This window comes from Schistocerca americana, chromosome 1, assembly GCF_021461395.2.
Source record: "Schistocerca americana isolate TAMUIC-IGC-003095 chromosome 1, iqSchAmer2.1, whole genome shotgun sequence".
In the NCBI taxonomy this organism is placed as follows: Eukaryota; Metazoa; Arthropoda; class Insecta; order Orthoptera; family Acrididae; genus Schistocerca; species Schistocerca americana.
In genome coordinates this window covers 723,195,573-723,217,190 of record NC_060119.1, presented here as the reverse complement: position 1 = coordinate 723,217,190, position 21,618 = coordinate 723,195,573, and the positions used below count along the sequence as shown (strand labels likewise).

At 45.0% G+C, this 21,618-nt stretch overlaps 1 protein-coding gene across 1 annotated transcript in view; it reads right to left on the bottom strand.

Moving 5' to 3' along the window:
* LOC124610325 overlaps positions 1-16,675 on the bottom strand; it is a 484,674-nt gene extending 467,999 nt beyond the window's left edge. Inside the window, exon 1 of the mRNA XM_047140149.1 lies at positions 16,538-16,675. The gene's annotated coding sequence lies outside the window, so the exon portion shown is untranslated. The remainder of the gene's footprint in view (positions 1-16,537) is intronic.
* Positions 16,676-21,618: the final 4,943 nt, after the last annotated feature.

Genomic DNA, 21,618 nt, shown 5'->3' with positions numbered 1-21,618 from the left:
GTACCTCTAATACCCAGCAGCACGTCCTCTTGCACTGATGCATGCCTGTATTCGTCGTGGCATACTATCTACAAGTTCATCAAGGCACTGTTGGTGCAGATTGTCCCACTTCTCTTAACAGCGGTTGGGCGTAGAACCCTCAGAGTGGTTGATGGGTCACGTCGCTCATAAACAGACCTCTACAATGTATCCCAGGCATGTTCGATAGGGTTCACGTCTGGAGAACATGCTGGCCACTCTATTCGAGCGATGTCGTTATCCTAAAGAAAGTCATTTACAAGATGTGCACGAAGAGGGCGCGAATTGTTGTCCATGAAGACGAATGCCTCGCCAGTATGCTGCCGATGTGGTTGCACTATCGGTCGGAGGATGGCATTCACGTATCGTACAGCCGTTACAGCGCCTTCCATGACCACCAGCGGCGTACATCGGCCCCATATAATGCCACCCCAAAACAGCAGGGAACCTCCACCTTGCTGCACTTGCTGGACAGTGTGTCTAAGGTGTTCAGCCTGACCGGGTTGCCTCCAAACACGTCTCCGACGATTGTCTGGTTGAAGGCATATACGACACTCATCGGTGAAGAGAACACGATGCCATCTTGAGCGGTCCATTTAGCACGTTGTTGGCTCCATTTGTATCGCGCTGTATGGACGTCGGGAGTGAAGTTGTGCATCATGCAGCCTACTGTGCACAGTTTGAGTTGTAACACGACGTCCTGTGGCTGCACAAAAAGCATTATTCAACATGGTGACGTTACTGTCAGGGTTCCTCCGAGCCATAATCTACATCTACGTGATTACGCTGCTATTCGCAATAAAGTGCCTCGCAGAGGGTTCAATGAACCACGTTCAAGCTGTCTCTCTACCGTTCCACTCTCGAACGGCACGCAGGAAAAAGGAGCACTTAAAATTTTCTGTGCGAGCCCTATAATCCGTAGGTAGCGGTCATCCACTGCAGCAGTAGCCCTTGGGCTGCCTGGGCTAGGCGTGTCATCGATAGTTCCTGTCTGTCTGTATCTCCTCCATGTCTGAACAACATCTCTTTGGTTCACTCCGAGACGCCTGGACTCTTGTCTTGTTGAGACCCCTTCCTGGCATAAACTATGAATGTGTTGCTGGTGCGGAATTTTGTGCTCCGACTGATCTCTCGATTGTGTCCCGCAAATGTCCTATGGGATCTATGTAGGTCGATCTGGGTGGCCAAATCATTGGTTCGATTTGTCCAGAATGTTATTCAAGCCAATCGCTAACAATTGTGGCTTGACGACATGGCGCGTAGTTACCCATAAAAATTCCACGTTGTCTCCAGGTAGCAAATCTCCAGGCAGCACGTCGTAACATTTTCAGTCAATGAACGGTTGGACCAGAAGACCCAATCTATTTCATGTAAACACAGCCCACACCATTATGGAGCCACCACTAGCTCGCATAGTGCCTTGTTGACACCTTTGGCCCAGAGCTTCGTGGGGTCTGCACCACACTGGAACACTATCATCAGCTCTTACGTGCTGAAATCGGGACTCGGGACTTAGCTGACAGGCCACTGTTTTCCAGTGGTCTAGGTTCCAGCCGATGAGGTCACGGCACTGCAGGCGATGTCGTGCTGTTAGCAAAGGCACTCGCACCGGTCGTCTGCTGCTATAGCCCATTAACGCCGAGTTCCGCTGCCCTGTCCTAGTGGATACCATAGTCGTACCTCCCAAGTAGATTTTTGCAATTATTTCAAGCAGTTTTGCTTGTCTGTTAGCACTGACAACTCTACGCAAACGCCGCTGCTGCCGGTCGTTGAGAGAGGGCCGTCGGTCACTGCGCTGCCCGTGGTGAGGGACAATGCCTGAAATTAGATATTCTCGACACACTCTTCACACTGTAGATCTAGGAATACTGACTTCCGTGACGATTTCCGAAATGGAATGTCCTATGCATCTAGCTCCAGCTACCATTCGGCGTTTATAGTCTTAATTCCCGTAGTACGGGCATAATCACGTCATAAAGTTTTGACATTAATCACCTGAGTACAAATGGCAGCTCCACCAACGCACAGCCCTATTATACTTTGTGCAAGTAATATTGCCGCCATCTGTATTTGCGCACAGCGCTATCTCGTGACTTTTGACACCTTGGCATACAACAGAAGGAAGGCAGAGGAACTGTCGTTTAACGTGGAATCCCAGCAACGATGCGAACTGGCGTACACCACATTACACTCAGATGTTTTGGAGCAGTTTCTACAGAAAAGATTCCACAAATAACAGGATTAGAGCCCTGTTCCTTTAGAAGACTGCCTATATAACTCACACTTGTATGGTAGCAAACTGTAGCCGGTTGGAAACTAGGTGGCTGAAGACATTTTTCGCTCCAGTATCTTGGAGGCAAGGGAAGGAAAGTTGTTGATGTCAAGTTATTGAGCGCCAGACTTTAGAGGCATGTCCTGAGTTGAAAGCCAAAGTCCTCAACAGTGTCACAAGGAAGGGAGGCCATGCTGTGGTCCGTCCGTCGGATGTTATGTTGTGGGCAACGACCGCCCTGGTGATATGTGAGGGCTGCAGGCTACGTTTCAGCGCTGGTTACTGTCCTCTCCATGATAAGTCTCACTTTCATCAACAACCAAACGTGAGAATATACTTCTTACAGTTAAGACACATAACAAAACTAGTCACCGAAATGAATTTCAACAGGCCGTGATTCACGCGCCTAAACAACTGACAATTTTCTCTAATAACAACAAACCATATAAACGAAACTAAATCATGTTTCAGTTGAGCCACTTTTAAGTGGGTAAAGTAACACCAAGAGCTTACCGAGGACGCGAGGTGAGGAGTAGTTTTGTAGTGAATGATTCGCGGCAAATGACTCTTGTAAATATCCATGACCTGTTCTGGCTTTCTTGAAACTGATGCTGCAGTAATACATCTGTCTGCTTGTCGGAGCAGGATGCGAGATGGTTTGAGAATTATTTTCCAGGGCCTTGATTTTAATGTCAGTTTGTTATTGTCTCCCTCCAATCTGAGACAGTCATTTTTAGGCAGAGCAGCAGTCTAACGAGGTATGCAAACCATGGTGCAATTTAGGATTTTTCGCTTGTGCAACACTTTCACGGAGAAACTCGCCTCAAGAAACATTTTTGGTATCATACTAACCTTTACATTTCAGTGTGAGAAGTGGCCTCTGACCTATCAAACAACACAATGGACATGTTAGAGAAGCCCGCATACCCTTTGAAATGTTAACGCTGATAATGTCCCTCTTTATCCAATTAAAACAGTTTTCTGTGTTTTATTAAATAATTTTTTCTTTGATTTTATGACTACTTTGGATCCATGCATAAAGAAAAAGAAAAAAAATCCTCTTCTCGTTAATGAGAGCATCGACTTCTTGTTACGTGTATTTTGATTTATGAACAATGTCGCAGAGGTTTTGAATCACAAGAACTTTACATTTTTAAAGCTATATCTTCGTCAAACAGGTATCTCTTAGCAACATGACTGAAGAAAAAGCTAGTCCTGGAAATTACATAATCACAAATGCAAAATAAAAACGACCTATACAAACTGGAAAACTTAAGCGTCTTCCGATTCAGCGAAAACAGTGCATGGCTGGTGAAACATATGCAGACAACCAACCCAAACAAAGTAGAGTGTGGGAGAAGATCCAGTTAACACTGGTTCCCATCCTTTCATAGACGATTATCCCTGAGCGCAATCAGATTTTAGGGTAGTTCTCCCCCCCCCCCCCCCCCCGCCCCACTCGTCTGCTCCATCACCAATATTGCCGTCTAATTAAACTTTAGAATGAAAAATAATTTTCTTTGAGCACTTTTATTTCTAAAATGACGAAAGAAAAATCATAGCTAGTTGCTAGTTTTTGTGTTTTATTAAGCCGCCGACTAATGAGTCAATGAGACGATTGGTACTGCTTCTGTCTAACAACCTCTTTTATGTTTTAGCGTTTCTCAATCACTACAGATCATAAAGATGTTCCAAATCCACTCAGTCCCGTGTGTTTATTTTAGCTATTATCGTAGTCTAAAATCTAATTTCACATCTATAAATCTTGAGTGCCACATTTCTTGTCTGCGTGTTTTTACAATGAATGATGAAGCAGTTCACGGTGCATCGCGACTGCTACTACAACTCCTTCTCGGATAAGAAAGCTAACTATCCACAGTAAGGATAGACACTTGCCACAACAGTTGCTTTCTCTGCACTACTTCTCTCCCTAGAGGCAGCTGCTTCACCTACAACCCCACTTCAAATCAACCAAGTTAAAATATATACACTATACATACTGTTTGTAAATCTTTTGATTGTTGTACTCTTTACTTCTGCACTGGCAGAAACTGAAAGACTTGAGGGTGTTCATGCTCTGTATCTGCCCACTATGATAATAATAATAATAATAATAATAATAATAATAATACAGATGATGATAATAATAATACTGTGATACAGCATTATACTACCCTTTATGTAGCTACTGTTGTGTCATGTATCAATTAATTCACTTACCTGTTTCGAAGTGAGTCTGTGGCATGAAATATCTGCAACTTGGAGAAGAGATTTTCATCGTATATCTTCCGTTTGTTACGTACAAGTCCCTGTGTGTCGTTTTTACGCTCATCGTTATTTGGTAGAAAGCACAAAGTATGTATGTACTTGATGGAGAACGTGAGGAGACTGTAACCTCCACCGCATAGTGTCACGCATTAATGCTAGCGATTGAGAAAAAGTTATTACTGATAACTTATATAGCCAATATTAACTTTTTCAAAAATGTATTTCTACGACTGACACACAATCAAACCCTTTTCGTTTTTTTCCGCTCAGAAAATTTAATTTTACCCCTCTAGGGGTAATTACCGCCACGTTGAGAACCGCAGCTCTAGTAGAATATTTTCATGAATTTTTGCAATCCGGGCGCAACAAGATAGCTGATCACATTAACCCGCCGAAAACTTGCTGATACTTAAGACGATATGCATTACTTACAATATCTTGTGCTTGAAATTAAAGTTATGTTTACACACTTTTTGTGTATTCCTCTTGTAATGGTCTGTAACTGTGCAAGTAAAGTCAATTTCACGTGAACCATATCAACGTATTGTCGATTGGAATGCGACAGAAGCGGTATTGAACCCTCCATCTGGACATACATGGTACCTGTAAATCCTTTAGAGCAAAATGCTGAGATGGTTCCTTAAAAAGGATTGCTCCAATTTTGTGCCCCATCAGTGCCTGTTTGAGCTACGTCTCTAATAACATGACGGAGTCGACACGCTGTTAAAATCCACTCTTCACTTTCTTTTCATGTTAGTCACCAACAAGAGCAATGAATCCCGAATTAAATTTTCGCTCTGCAGCGGAGTGTGAGCTGATATGAAACTTCCTCGCAGATTAAAACTGTGTGCAGGACCGAGACTCGAACTCGGGACCTTTGCCTTTCATGGGGCAAGTGCTCGACAGATCTTTTTTTTGTTGACCTCAGTTTGTTCGTTATTGGTCACTGTCTTTGGTCGGGGCGGACGTCCCAGGACGCTTGTTAAAGCTTATCGTTCACCATTAACTCAGTTATTATTATTATTATTATTATTATTACAGAGGGCAGCTAACCCTCTGACCGAACACGCTGAGCTACCGTGCCAGCTGTAAACTTGTCGTGATTTGTGTGGACGGAAGTCCACCGACTGAGCTAGCAAAGCACAACTTACGGCTCTTCCTCAGTTTTAATCTGCCAGGAAGCTTCATATCAGCGCAAACACTGCCGCAGAGGGAAAATTTCATTCTGGAGACATCCCCCAGGCTGTGGCAAACCCATGTCTCCGCAATATCCGTTCTTCGAGGAGTGCTAGTACTACAAGTTTCGCAGGAGAGCTTCGGTGAATTTGGATGGTAGGAGACGAGGTACCGGCGCAAGTAGAGCTGTGAGGATGGGGCGTGAGTCGTGCTTTGGTAGCTTAGACGGATACCGGCATGGTAGCTCAGCCTGTTCGGTCAGAGAGCAGGCTGGTCTCTGTAATAAAAAGACTTAGTGAAGCGATCAACGACGAACTTCAACGCAAGTCATGTGGCGTCCGCTACGACCAAACACAACGAATGATACGGAATAAAAAAAAAAAAAAAAAAAAAAAAAAAGGACGGTTAGAGCACTTGCACACGAAAGGCAAAGGTCCCGAGTTTGAGTCTCGGTACGGCACACAGTTTTAATCTGCCGGGAAGTTTCAAGGGCAATGAATACTTTTGTTAAAAACTGAGGCGAAACCTGTTACTTTCCCTCCGAGGCTTATGACAGTCACTTGATGGTGTGGCACACTAGTAGATTCTCAGGAGAAGTATGACAGTCTCACTGTGTGTTCCCCCGCTCCTTTATTTCGACGTACGTATACCTCGAGCACAAGTACATTCGCAGCAGGTGACTGCTCTTAAATGCACGCACTTGACCCCAGTAGTCTCGAGAGAGTGGCGACTCTTTCTGTAGTTGGCGTCTTTCTTAAGAGAATGATGGACGTGATGTAATACAGTGGAGCCGCAAGTGAGCGTAACTTTTGTTGCTGTTGTACTGGAATTAGGAAATTTAGTACAGCAAGAGTCCCATACATATGCCCCATCCCTCTTCCTTTGACGAACAACTGAATTCATCTTTGAACTACTTTTTCTGTAAAGAAATTGCTGTGTTAGCAGACAATTATGGTACAGGAACTGCGTGTTTCTCATGTTCCTTGCTATAATTGTAGCCAAGTTGTTGCAATTTCTCTCTACTGTTTTCTTTCCTGGATCCAACACTTATGAAATCATGTTAGCTACTTTCTTGTTGCGGCGCGCCCCAGTGTACGTGAAGGCAAAGAAAGTGGCGTTTTCAAGACACACTTCGTGCGGACAGAGGTAATAGCGTGGGCGCTACGCGCATACCTTACGCTGATATCGCGCGCGCTATGCACTCTCTTCTTTCCAGGACGCGATGGCGCTCTAGTCTCCGTTACGTGCTGCTAGTCGCTGTGTTTGCAGGAACAATGCTAGCAGAATATCTCAACGCTTGTTAGAAATGAATAGTTACTTCGCGTGACGATGAAAGACAAACGAACTGTAAAGACGCTACAAAGGGTTACAATAATCATTACAGGACTCAAGCTTGTTTTTAATATTGCAGTGTTAAACGGAGGCGTTGAGAGGTTGTACATGTTATCTACATACAACAAAAAATGGAAACTTACGAACACCGACGACAATAAAATTGCCTAAGACAATGATTGGCGCAATATTGTCAGTACGAGCAATAACCTAACCTAATATATCATTGGAAAGTTTATAAATTGCTCTTGCAGACGAAAGAAGTGAAGTGGTTTGCGAAGGTTTCTAATTTCGTACAAATGATTTCCTGTACAGAGTGATTCTTATTAACGTTTAAAAGCCTCAGTAGAAACGTGGATGATGCTGAGACAAGTAATTTAATATGAGTCTTATGGGGTCGCAGATGTCGGGAGTTACTTCAAAAGTGAGTGACAAATGTCGGATATGTGACATCACCAGATGACGTACCTCGCCTCACGTGCAGCGGTTGAGCTATCGGCCTGCCGCGCTGACCATCTCAACCCAAGTCAAGTGTTCACATCGGTGTGGCTCTGAGCACGTGTGATCATGTTATGTGCAGTGCTCAGGGTTCGAGTCTTGCGCCTGGTAGGCAGTATTTTTTTTCACTGCTTTAGACAATTATGTGTTTACATTGAGGTAGAATTTATGATTTTATTTTTCGATCTAATGGTCTCTGCTGGTTTGTTGCGAAGTACAGGACAACTAAAAGCCACCGTTTTCCGTCAAAGTAAATGAATATAAGCTTACGATTTGCGCCGTTGCCACTAAGCGACCTTCGATTTCTTTACTAAATAACGTCTATAAACATTAAAGGACAATAATTCTGCAACGTCTCCGTTTACAACAGATGACACTTACAAAAGGTGTTCAGAATTTGTGCCATTTACTCGAATGCAAGTATCGCATCGCTCAATCATCACCATAGATGTTAAGTCCCATAGTGCTCAGAGCCTTTTTTTTTTTTTTTTGAGCTCAATCATCCCTTGACGCCCAAGCCCAACTGTTGCACTTGCGGCGAGGTATATCATATGGTGACGTTACACATTCAACATTTCTCATCCGTTTCGGGGTATTTCCCGACATTTGTGACCCCATGTGTTTTATGCTAAATTAGTTGCCTCAGCGTCTACTATGTCGCTTCGAGGGTTTTTAAACGTTAAGAAGAATCACCCAGTATATAAAAAGCGTGTGAAACGGCTTATCCAGGACGAAGAGAAACGCAGATACGTGTAGCCTGTCTGAAACGAATATCAAGATACGTCTTTCGGAGAAAATGTTCGAAGAATCTCCGTTCCACTTCATTCCACGTATTGTTCGAATATAATGGATATCACTGCAAAATGTAATAATGATGGTAATGATTCAGACACTGTGATATTCAAACAGACTGGGAGCCACGCAATGGTTTCTCGTATTCTGGAGGCAAAGCAAAGCTTCGCGTTCTGGCCCTGATGGGTCAGTTGGGACTGACCGACCGCCGTATCATCCTCAGCCAGTGGCGTCTTTCGAGGCGGTATCGAGCCCCGGCCGGCAGCTGTCTGTTTCATTGACTTTGGAGTCGCTGTTTCATACCCCAGTAGCGCCTAAGTTAGGTATCATTAGGCTGAGTGCACCTTGGTCCAGACTTTATGTTGCGTTTTCCCATCCTCAGTTAACAATAATTTAATAACAATCCGTTTCGCTTCCACGTTTTCCGAGTCGCGTATTTAGGTTTAATTAATAGGTAGTCGCACCTACTTTTACTCTGTAACTTGTACCTCCTTGTTTCCCCTTTACATTCAGACCACACACACACACACACACACACACACACACACACACACACACACACACACGTTCACTGCTGCAGCGCAGACTTCCCCATGTGCCCTATACACATTTGTTTATATCGTAAAATACATCTACAGTCGAGTTGCAGTTTTCTTATACGATGAAAATGTACTCCTGGTGTAAGTTGCGTTTGTAGACTTAACACTGGTGCAGCTAGAAACGGACTGAAATCAATGGTCGGCGGTATTAAATCTATTAACACAACTACCCAGTGTATAAGAAAATTTTAACTCGGCTATAGGTGTCTTTTCAAAATGGTTTAAATGGCTCTGAGCACTATGGAACTTAACATCTGACGTCATCAGTCCCCTAGAACTTAGAACTACTTAAACCTAACTAATCTAAGGACATCATACACATTCATGCCCGAGGCAGGTTTCGAACCTGCGACCGTAGCGGTCGCGCAGTTCCAGACTGAAGCGCCTAGGAAAGCTCGGCCACAGAGGCCGGCCATATATGTCTTTTCCAGGACAAACAAACACTTAAGTCGTCCGCATGGCCAATACTGCAGTGAATCAGTGGAGCTAAAAGTGTATTTACTATGTATGTTAATGCGAAACAACGAGCTGTAAGCTACAGAATAAAACTAAGTGCAACTAATTATTTATTAAACGTAAATATAGAACTTGGAAAACTTGATAGCTAAATGGATTGACATGCAGCTGCAGCATTCAAAATGCGGTCGACAAACCCATAGTATTGATGACGACATAAACATAGGATGGCAATTGAAGATGGATGAGAACGTATCTTGGCATTAATAAACCCGTATAAAAAGTGGCTGGTTGCTGTATTTTTCCAAGTAATTGAGAAGAACTTGATCGTAATTAGGGCGATTGGATGGAGGAGAGTGGGGGGGGAGGGGGAGGAGGAGGTTGGGAGAAGGCTACTAACCGATATTTGGATGGCTGTGGTGGTAAAAGAATTGCTCGCGAAAGGCAAAGATTTGGGTTAAAGTCTAAATTCAACACACAGTATCCCGGAATTTCTCACAGTGTACATTTCTCTGAAACATTCAATCGAGATGCTTCTGTTGAAATTCCAATTAAAGTTATGAAAAATCCCATCACTCCGACGTTTTTAACTCAGTGAGACCTATTGTTTTGATACCGTGACCGTAACATAGCATTTTGAACATACCAGAATCTTTAATAACACTCGACTTACACTCTATATTGAGGAGACACGACGCGACGGGCAGATTTTGTGAGTTCATAAGGAACGGTTAATTAGCTTGTAACAACAGTTTAGTAAAGGCTTCATAGTCAGTGCGTGAATTAGTCGGTGTTTTAAGCCTCCTTTTAAAGGTTTCATTTTTCTTTACCTATTATCCGAGTAAACACTGAAAGATCGTGAAGCCAAGACTGAAGTCTTACTTATGTTTACGTTTTAGCGCAGTAAGCAAAGAGTCAGTCTCGTTTGTTTTCTCTTGTTTCCAGCATAATTAAGTACAGCTTATCCCTTCCTTCTTGTCTTATTCACAATCGGCAGATTCGTCGGCAGCAATTCCCTTTCTCCATTTTCCCTCTTCTCTGCTAGTCTCTTCAGTTCCGAATACGTTGTCAGTTTTAGATCCAGCTTTATCTGCCTGAAGTACTGAAGTTCTGGTCTCCCTCGTGCATTCTTTCCTGGCGCTTTTCCTTATATTAATTTCACAGTGACTGAGCAATATCTGCACAGGTGTTCAATCCATCGGTCCCTGCGTTCCTTCATAGTCCTCCACAACGATAGTTTCTTTAGTATGTTGTTGAACATTTCTTCATTGGCCATTCTCTCTGTCCATGAAATCTTTAGGACTCTCCTCCAACAACAAGCCTCAAAAGCAAGCAGATTTTGCAGTTCAGATTCCCCTACTGTCCATCCCTCCGAGCCATATAACGCAACGTTCCAAACATAAGTTTTACATACTGCTGAATGATGTTTAAACTATTACTTTTGACTGGTAGTTGCTTGTCCTTCTGTTTTATCTTGTGCATTTCTACAGTTAATCTCCTGGCTTGATTTACCAGCCTTTGTTGTTCTGCTACCCAGGTTCTTAAAGCAGGTGACTTGCTTCAGATTCTCTTCATCCACACGATAGTTTTCTACTATTCTAACTCTACTAAACAGAAGTATTTCGGTCTCTTTCTTATTTGTTTTCATATAACATATTTATGAAAATACGTTGTTCACGCCTCCCATAGCCTTCTGGAGATCATTTTTAGATTAGGTTAACACTGAAAACAACCTCCAAAAGGCCAAGGAACACACGAACAACGTATTGTCAGAAAGATATAATAAAGAAATAAGTAAGAAGAAAACCGAAATCCGTGTACGTAGTGGAGTTTCAATAGCAGCGAAGTTACGTCTAGATATATGATCTCTGAAGCTCGTCGCCAGCCTTAAGTAGCTATCTGTCCCTTCCTTACTTAATTAACATTCAAAAAGACTATCTAATTTAATCTACAGGTTTGTAGTAAGATAAATAAAGGGTTATCATGCTGAAGTGGCTAAGCGCCAGCTTTTCATAAAATGTGTTTACGACTCCTTTACTTGGTATGTGAAAAGGGCTTTTTCAGGCTAAAGGGCTACCTCTGATAACGGCTGATGTAAGTAGTACGAAGGCCAGCAGATGACATGAGAAGTATATGAATTGTTCATGCTACATGGAGTAAATGCAGAATGCTTTACACGAGTTGACTATGCAGAACTTAGAGATAATACACTTCATCTTGCTCCTACCCCTTTGTGACCTATCCTTTGCGTGTATTCCTTCATGGTACAACGGACAGTGAAAACAATATGAATAATTCAGCAAAGGCAAGTAACAGAAAAACCGGCAACACTAAAAGAATGCGTGAGCAAAGGTGAGGAAGGGTTTCGTTCCTCATGATATAAAGAAAACCATAGCAGCAGCCCGGGAGAACAACCGTTTAAAGTTGTTTGTTCAAATATGTGTGAATTCTTAAGGGACCAAACTGCTGAGGTCATCGGTCCCTAGACTTGCACACTACTTAAACTAACTTATGCTAACAACAACACACGCATTAATGCTCGAGGGAGGACTCGAACCTCCGACGGGAGGTGCCGCGCAATCCGTGACATGGCGCCTCAAACCGCACGGCCACTCCACGCGGCGACAGTTATTTTATGGACTTTCAGCAAACAAGTGAAATGATCATTAACACAACTATGGTTAATATAAGTTCTGCCTCGTGGAATAAAACCAACACATCTTGGGCAATTCAGATAAAAAAGACGTTTGGCAGCGTTGGGAATTGTTAAGAACGTTTAAAAAACGGTGACGAAGTGAATATTTCAGAACGATCACATTCAGTGAGGCAACTAGTGCGAATAGATTGTATACGCAGAAGAAAAAGTACATCAAAAGTGTGATGGAATACCTGCTTGAAGTGACAAATAATTTTATGGTGAATAGTGCCAAGATTGAACAGTAAAATGATTGCTAGAAGTAGAAATATTACAAAAATTGTTTGGTAGACGTAGCCCGTTTGGCATCTGAGTGCAAAGTGCATATTTCTGTTCTTGTTATTTGAATAAAATTTATTTTGATGGTTCAAATGGCTCTAAGCACTATTGGACTTAACATCTGAGCTCATCAGTCCCAGAGACTTAGAAGTACTTAAACCTAACTAACCTAAGGACATCACACACAGCCGTGCCCGAAGCAGGATTCGAAATGGCTCTGAGCGCTATGGGACTTAACATCTTAGGTCATCAGTCCCCTAGAACTTAGAACTATTTAAACCTAACTAACCTAAGGACATCACACACACCCATGCCCGAGGCAGGATTCGAACCTGCGACCGTAGCAGTCCCGCGGTTCCGTACTGCAGCGCCTAGAACCGCACGAAGCAGGATTCGAACCTGCGACCGTAGCAGCAGCGCGGTTCCGGACTGAAGCACCTAGAACCGCTCGGCCACAACGGCCGGCTATATATTTTGAATAAACATTTTGTTGCGTAGCCCGTTTAGCACTATAACCCTTCAAAAGTTCACCTCTGAGTCCCTCATTACCGGTAATCAATGATGCCGTCTCCATTTTACTCCAGAAGTCTTTGCTGGAGAACGTCATTGGGCTCGCAGCTCGGTTCCAGCGTCAACCTTGTCGGGTGCTGCAAGTGCTGATTCAGACGTCGAGAAGTGCCGTCCAGCGCGGCAGCCCTCCCTCTACAGATGCGGCAGCTGCAGTGGCCAGGGCAGGCAGACATTAACCTCTGGCCCGCCGTGCTCCGCTAATACCCATCACGCACCGCTCGCCTCCGCGCCAGCCGTGCCGGAGTTTCGCGCACCTTTTTTCGTCCGCTTCGGCTGGCCGGATAATTACCGTCCCGCGGCTTGTTTGCGAACGGGCGCCGAGGGATACGCATCTCTGGCCGCTTCCAGCACTGGGCGGCTCTTCTCGGAATCTTCTCCGATATTCATTAAGCATAACAAGGGGAGTTTACGTGAAGTTTCTGGATCGTAAAGAATTTACAGCGCACGTGCATTCTATGGATCACTGACCCCAGCTAGAGCAATTCCGGCGCACCGAGTGTGCGGGACTATCATACTACTCTTACTTGATAAGTTTCCTTGTCTCATTACCCGTCGCTTTCGCTGAATATTCGGCTTCCTGGTGATGCTATTCAGAGCCGATGTGGCGTGAAACAGCGCTCAGAGCAGCGTGTTAGCGTGTTTTCATATCGTATTTCACCATAAAGGTGCTCTGCGGACTCCCTAGGTATCTCTGTGAGGACAGTCTACGTTTGTGTTTACAGTCTCTACGGGTGCGACACGTAAGTAGCTGAAAATTAACCGTAATTTCACTCTGAAACATTTCTTTCCATTTCTTCACGGTCTCATTTCTGATCTGTTAACATGTTTGTACAATTACCGGCGAGTCGAGTAAGAACGTATGCCCCTTGCCGCAAGTCATCTCTGTGTACTCTTTATGTATTCTCTAACAGTTGCTTTTGCATTATACCAGTACAGGCTGCGCAAGTGTAGTAAATAGGTTTTCGTTCTGTGCAACGTTTCCCGCGTACAGGTAACATACATACTGCTATGCTATTCTCATACAGAAACTTCTGCTATACAGGGTGATGCCATAATGATGTTACAGACTTTCAGGGATCATGAAGAATGGCAAATGTATCAAAAAGGTCAAGTCCATATGGGCTCTAAACTGCATACCTTAAGAGCTCTGAGCACTTGACCAGTACAAGAGATGTGTTTCACTGTAGTTAAAAAATAAACAAGTACTCAAATTTATTAAGGTACGCACTTTCGAACCCATGTTTACTTGACTTTTTTCTTGGATTGACCCACACTGACCCCTCCCAAAATAAGCAAGCAGAGAGCTTACATTAGAAGTGATTTTTTTCACAGTGTTGAAGACGAAGTACGTGTTTTAGAGCCTATGATTACTAGACTTTTTTGATACATTTATCCTTCTCCATCATCCCTGAAAGTCTGTAATATCATCACGGAATCAACCTGCACGTACGTTCACTAATGTCTCACAACCAATGGAAACGGCGCTGCCATTCTGCTGAAACCGCTACGGAATCCACTATATAATCCAACAGGACTCACTTATTACGAAACTGAGACTCATTTGATCTTAAATCCGACGCTTCCTCCGAGGACTCAATAACTGATGCAGAGATTTGTTCTTGCAGAGAAGAAACTGACACCTTACTCCCAGGGACGGAACGGTGACGGGAAGAGAATGTTTGGAACTTTTCTCCAGTCATTCGTACCTCGTGAGACGAAACCAAACGTAAATAAAAAATCCCATGAACATTGTTTGTCACAAAATTGGGATGCACGATTGTAGATTAAATATATATTGCTCTGGCATTAACATCAGACAGAGACTAAAATCAGCAGCATCTTCAGTTACTATGAATAATTCCATGTCTGTCTCATACCAAAGGTATTCCATTTACAATAATCCCATGTGAGTCTCATACGAAAGGTATTCCGTTTACTGACAACAATCTCCAGCCGTTGCAGAGACCTTCTCACCGTCGTTTAAGGCAAGAAGTGCTCTGAGGAAGGGCGATATTTAATTCACCGTGGGAGAGGCAAAACAAAATTCCTGTGACTTCCAGAAGCACAATTATCCATGTCAAATTATGCACAGAGCAGCAGATACGATACGGAGTACCATTTACTGGGTTTTCTTTGCCTAGAACAATTCCTGGTTCTTTAAAATCCGACTACACGGCAAGGGAATCAGTACGGTAATCACACCAGGAACATAACCGTTCGGTGCGAAGGGAGCGTGTACGGACACCGACACAACACGGCCAACGTCTTGCGACGTTGTTGTTCTACCGTGACTGCAGACGGCGGAGACAAGTGGTCGATGTAAAGAAACACTGACGCCGACATGTGTTGGATTCACGCCACAGGAAGTCATGACAGAAAGAAGCAGCAAACTTCCATAGTGAACAGCACACGCGATGTCTGGTCCCCGGTGCCACATCTTCTCACAACGGTCCGTTGCTCATGTCACTCTGACGACGCAACTCTGGCGACATCGTTGTCGCTGTGATCCAATCCACAAAGCAAGCGGTCTCTTCAAAGGAATCGCAAAATCTAATTTCTGCATTTGGACGTTTGTGACATAGTTGTTCTGCTCCGCGCGGGATTAGCGGAGCGGTTTGAGGCGCTACAGTTACGGACTGTGCGGTTGGTCCCGGCGGAGGTTCGAGTCCTCCCTCGGGCATGGGTGTGTGTGTTTGTCCTTAGGATAATTTAGGTTAACTAGCGTGTAAGCTTAGCGACTGATGACCTTAGCAGTTAAGTCCCATAAGATTTGGCACACATTTGAACGTTTTTTTTAGTTGTTCTGCCTGCAACACCCGCACGTTCTAGTCGCAACAGTTCCCAGGGTACATCAGTTTCTCAGGAATACGAATAATACGTTAATAAATTCACAGTTAGTTCCTAGTTGTACGATTGTTAATTTATCTTTAAAAATTATCTGCAGAAAAGCCAGAACAATTTCATAGCGTTTTGTGGTTAGTGTAGACAGATGTTGGGTCCCAGAATGCACTGAAATGGAGTTTTTGAGTGTGGCTGTAGAAGGAGATTGACAACAAAGCACAAATAACAATCTGATAAGCTGTGATCATTTACATCGTGTTCATTTTTGGCAGTGTTAAGCAGCTGTAGCGCGTAGAACATTCAGAGTAGATATGCATTTACGTGAAAATTCACGTTCTGAATGGGACACATTATCACCCCCGTCAAATTTCTACTCGCGGCCGACATTCATTTCGATACGGAGAATGCTTTAAGAACCATAGAGAAATTACAAAATGGGAACGTTGGTTTCTTTTTTAAGAGCGAGAGATTCGGGTTTATGCCCTACTCACTTGATTTTGACTGGCCAAACTGTAACATCCACCACTTAAGCAAACGACTGGATGTAATGTTCACTGATCTAAGCAGAAATGATCTAGATCTTTTCGGACCGTAAACAACAACACACTCTGCACCAGAAGCACGTCGACGAGGTGTACGACGTTCGTCGTCGTTTCACTGCATCGGAGGGTGCGACGCCGGTGAACTGTGCAGAGTCAGCGGTGGACGGGACCTGGCGTGGGGTGTGCTGCCGCCACTGACCTGTTCTCAGCTAGATACGGGTGCCCGAGTCGGCGGCGGGCGCTGGCGGCAGGAGGCGAGGAGGCGGCGCGGCGGGGGCGTCGGCGTGTCGTCCCATAGCCCGGTCGCTGTGCTTGCCGCTCGCTGCCGCCCGGCTGCCAGTCGCAACCGCACTGACACTGCGGCCCTCCACTGTGCCGGCGCCTCGAGCCGCCCCGACGGCAGCGCCGCTCGGTGGCCGACGCCTGCACCAGCACCTAGCCACCCGCTACTCTGCGCGGCTCGTAGATTACCGCGTTAGTGCTACACAGAATGATTAGACTTAATGGCCGATAAAGCTGTCTTTAAACAATGCGAACGTAATTACGAGGGGCGTTCAGTAAGTAAAGCAACAAATTTTTTGCTCAAAGCAGGTTGGTTTTACTCACGATTCCTATACATCATGTTATTCACCACTCTTTTGGCCACAAAATCCCATTTTACAACATAATCTCCGTCCAATGCGACAGCCTTATGCCACTTTACTTCGAGGACCTATATCCTTGGATGGTACCACCGTACTGGTCGACGTCGGAGCCAACGTCTTCTTGCGCCAAGAACCTCCTCAACATCCACGTGCTCCTTCCCACGGAGTGCAACCTTCATTAGGCCATACAGATGACAGCCCTCTGTGGTCTACATCTACATCTACATTTTTACTCCGCAAGCTACCCAACGGTGTGTGGCGGAGGGCACTTTACGTGCCACTGTCATTACCTCTCTTTCCTGTTCCAGTCGCGTATGGTTCGCGGGAAGAACGACTGCCGGAAAGCCTCCGTGCGCGCTCGAATCTCTCTAATTTTACATTCGTGATCTCTTCGGGAGGTATAAGTAGGGGGAAGCAATATATTTGATACCTCATCCAGAAACGCACCCTCTCGAAGGCTGGACAGCAAGCTACACCGCGATACAGAGCGCCTCTCTTGCAGAGTCTACCACTTGAGTCTGCTAAACATCTCCCTAACGCTTACCAAATAACCCTGTGGCGAAACGCGCCGCTCTTCTTTGGATCTTCTCTATCTCCTGTCAACCTGACCTGGTACGGATCCCACACTGATGAGTGTTTCGTAAGCCACCTCCTTTGTTGATGGACTACATTTTCTAAGGACTCTCCAAATGAATCTCAACCTGGCACCCGCCTCACCAACAATTAATTTTATATGATCATTCCACTTCAAAGCGTTCCGTACGCATACTCCCAGATATTTTACAGAAGTAACTGCTACCAGCGTTTGTTCCGCTTTCATATAATCATACAATAAAGGATCCTTCTTTCTATGTATTCGCAATACATTACATTTGTCTATGTTAAGGGTCAGTTGCCACCCCCTGCCCCAAGTGCCTATCCGCTACAGATCTTCCTGCATTTCGCTGCAATTTTCTAATGCTGCAACTTCTGTGTATACTACAGCATCATCCGCGAAGAGCAGCATGGAACTTCCGACATAGGACATTTATATAAATTGTGAAAAGCAATGGTCACATAACACTCCCCTGTGGCACGCCAGAGGTTACTTTAACAACTGTAGACGTCTCTCCATTGAGAACAACATGCTGTGTTCTGTTTGCTAAAAACTCTTCAATCCAGCCTCACAGCTGGTCTGATATTCCGTAGGTTCTTACTTTGTTTATCAGGCGACAGTGCGGAACTGTATTGAACGCCTTCCGGAAGTCAAGGAAAATGGCGTCTACCTGGGAGCCTGTATCTAATGTTTTCTGGGTCTCATGAACAAATAAAGCGAGTTGGCTCTCACACGATCGCTGTTTCCGGAATCCATGTCGATTCCTACAGAGTAGATTCTGGTGTTTCGTTAGGTGGCGAGGAACCCCAACTGGTGGACGAGTACATCAGCAAACTAACAGAGACGTCCACTTGAGCAGCGACGAGTTTGATTGTGACTCGTCAGTACCTCATGCGAGAGTGTCAGCACGTTCCAACATTAACGGAGTCACACTTATGTGTGGCCGGCCGGCACGTGGGAGATCGGACATGTTCGCGCGACCTTATTGTGATGATGACAGACTACTCGCCCAGCAAAGCACCGTGCTTTTGTTCACTGCCAGGGTTATGTTGACATCATGCAATCGCATATGAATATCTGCGGTGCTCTGGTTTATCGCCAAAAGAAACTCAACGCCAGCTCTCTGCCTGGAACGCACCTGCGTTACAGACGTCATTCTGAAGGCTGCATACAGCGCAGTCACCTACGGAAATTCATGAAGTGAGCTATAGCGGGAATACTCCACGATGTCCCGTAACAAATTCCTCATTTTTTTCAATCCACACTAGCCGTGAAAAACGATGTGTTGCATTACTTATTGAACGTCTCTCGTACACTTTCAAAGAGCGGAGTTTTACGCTGACTGTAGATTCACTGGACTTCAGCCTCGTGAGTAATACAAAAGCTCCATCTGTTGCCCAATTATCAGACCTCCTAAAAGGCCTGGGCTGGTGCTGCCGATGACTGCGGTACAGCGGTTTCTCTGCTGTAGCATGGAATGTAAACTTCTAATTTGATGGGAAAACGGCAGGCACTAAGAGGTCAGACGAGAAGGATGATCAATGCAGACGGCATCATAATCGCTGTACTCAGAATCGATCAACCTGGCACTATCTACTTAGGATTTTGTGATCTCCTCAAGTGCCAAAGCAGAGAGGGGCCCGGTCGTGATGCAAAATAAGCAGTTAAGACAAAAATTTTCTCCCCCCAGCCCAAAGAAACATCACGCTAGTCTGCATATCGCCAGCTCTAACCTTGATAATTAACTCATTTCAACGAGAAAGCCTGCAAGTTTCCTCACGTACGTCACATCCAGCTGAAGCCGCTCATTGACGAAGAAGCCCCTAGAGCTATCAAATTTCTGCTAATTTGGCTTCTATGCTTTACTCAATGTTCAAAATAATTCTACTCATTTGCTATTAGATTACGATTGGGCGATTCATCGGGCCGCCAGCGACCTTGTCGCAATGGTAGCACCATTTCCCGTCAAATCACCGAAGTTAAGCGCTTTATGGGTTGTCTAACATTTGGATGGGTGACCGTCCGTGTCTGCCGAACACTGTTGGCAAGTGGGATGTACTCAGATTTTGTGATGCCGTTTAAGGAGCTTTCTGATTGATAGGTAGCGTTTCCGGTCACGTAAGGCTGCCAACGGCCAGGAGAGTGGTGTGCTGACCACATACCCCTCCATATCTGCAACCAGTGACGTGTTTACGATGTCGGCCGGTGCTGTTGCGGCTTCAGAGACTTGTTAGGATGGGCGGTGCGATATGGTTCTGAAGTGTTAGTCAAACTAGAAACGTGTGCGTGCAACCTCGTAAACAGAAATGGTTCTGAGCACTATGAGACTTAATATCTGGGTTCATCAGTACTCTAGAACGTAGGACTACTTAAACCTAACGAACCTAAGGACATCACACAGCAGGCCGGGGTGGCCGAGCGGTTCTAGGCGCTACAGTATGGAACCGCGCAACCGCTACGGTCGCAGGTTCGAATCCTGCCTCGGGCATGGTTGTGTGTGATATCCTTAGGTTAGTTAGGTTTAAGTAGTTCTAAGTTCTAGGGGACTGATGACCACAGAAGTTAAGTCCCATAGTGCTCAGAGCCATTTGACATCACACACATCCATGCCCGAGGCAGGATTCGAACCTGCGACCATAACGGTCACGCGGTTCCGGACTGAAGCTCCTAGAACCGCTCGGCCACCACGGCCGAGTCGTAAACACAGCTGCTGTCGTTTTGTAAGATGGTAGTGTCCATAGCGTACTCATCATGAAGATGTAGAAGAAAGAGCAGCAGTTGGTTAGGAAGAATGTCGAAAACAACGTTGTCGTTCACGCCCACGATAATGTGTACAAGTGAGGCTGAGTCAAGGTTGGACAAACACACCTGAAACATCACAGAACAGCCTCCGGCTCTACCAACATCATCCACACACTGTGAGTCAAACGTGTCACTGGGCTGTAGTTCCATTTAAACCTTGCATTCTTCAGAAAGAAGCAATGGGCCACATTACACTCCTCCAGCCAGCTACTGTCCAGTTTCTGAGTCTTAGGCCCATTGGAGAAGTGCAGGCTAATGTGCCATTGTGAGAAATGGGCTGTTGATAAGTACCCAACTCCAAATAGCCTTTGCATGTTGTTCCCTTAGCAATGTTCGCTCAGAGCGCTCAGTGAGACCAGCTATTCCTGCCAGGTTTGACACCGATTGCCACTGACAAAGCGTGCCATTCATCTTCAGTCGCGGTTGGTTAGTATCCTCTTATGTCACCCGTGATCTAGGGGTAGCGTCTCGATCCCGTGTCCGAAACCCGCCACTGCTTTAATTTTGTCGAAGACTTCCGGCATAAGAAGTGGCCCTCATCCTCCCAGCGGCCTATTCAAAGAGGGCGGAGGAGCGGACAGAGGTTCAGGGCACTCTCTTGTGCTAGAGATGGGAAACTGCCACTAAAGGAGGAAGAATCAGCAATGATCAACGGCATGAGGATGCAGAAGGCAATGGAAAACACTGCATTAAAGACACATAACGTGTATCCACAGGACATGTGGCCTATAATTGAAAAAGTGTCATGATGATCTATCCATTGGCAAAGGATTTCGGAATAATACCTCCATTCGGATCTCCGGGAGGGGACTGCTAAGGGGGAGGTGGCCATGAGAAAAAGAGTGAATAATCAACGAAATGATAACGTTCTATGAGTCGGGGCGTGCAATGTCAGAACCCTGAACGTGGCAGAGAAACTAGGAAATCTGAAAAGGGAAATGCAAAGGCTCAATCTAGATATGCACTACTGGCCATTAAAATTGCTACACCAAGAAGGAATGCAGATCATAAACGGGTATTCATTGGACAAATATATTATACTATAACTGACACGTGATTACATTTTCACGCAATTTGGGTGCATAGATCCTGAGAAATCAGTACCCAGAACAACCTCCTCTGGCCTTGATACGCCTGGGCATTGAGTCAAACAGAGCTTGGTTGGCGTGTACAGGTACAGCTGCCCATGCAGCTTCAACACGATACCACAGTTCATCAAGAGTAGTGACTGGCGTTTTG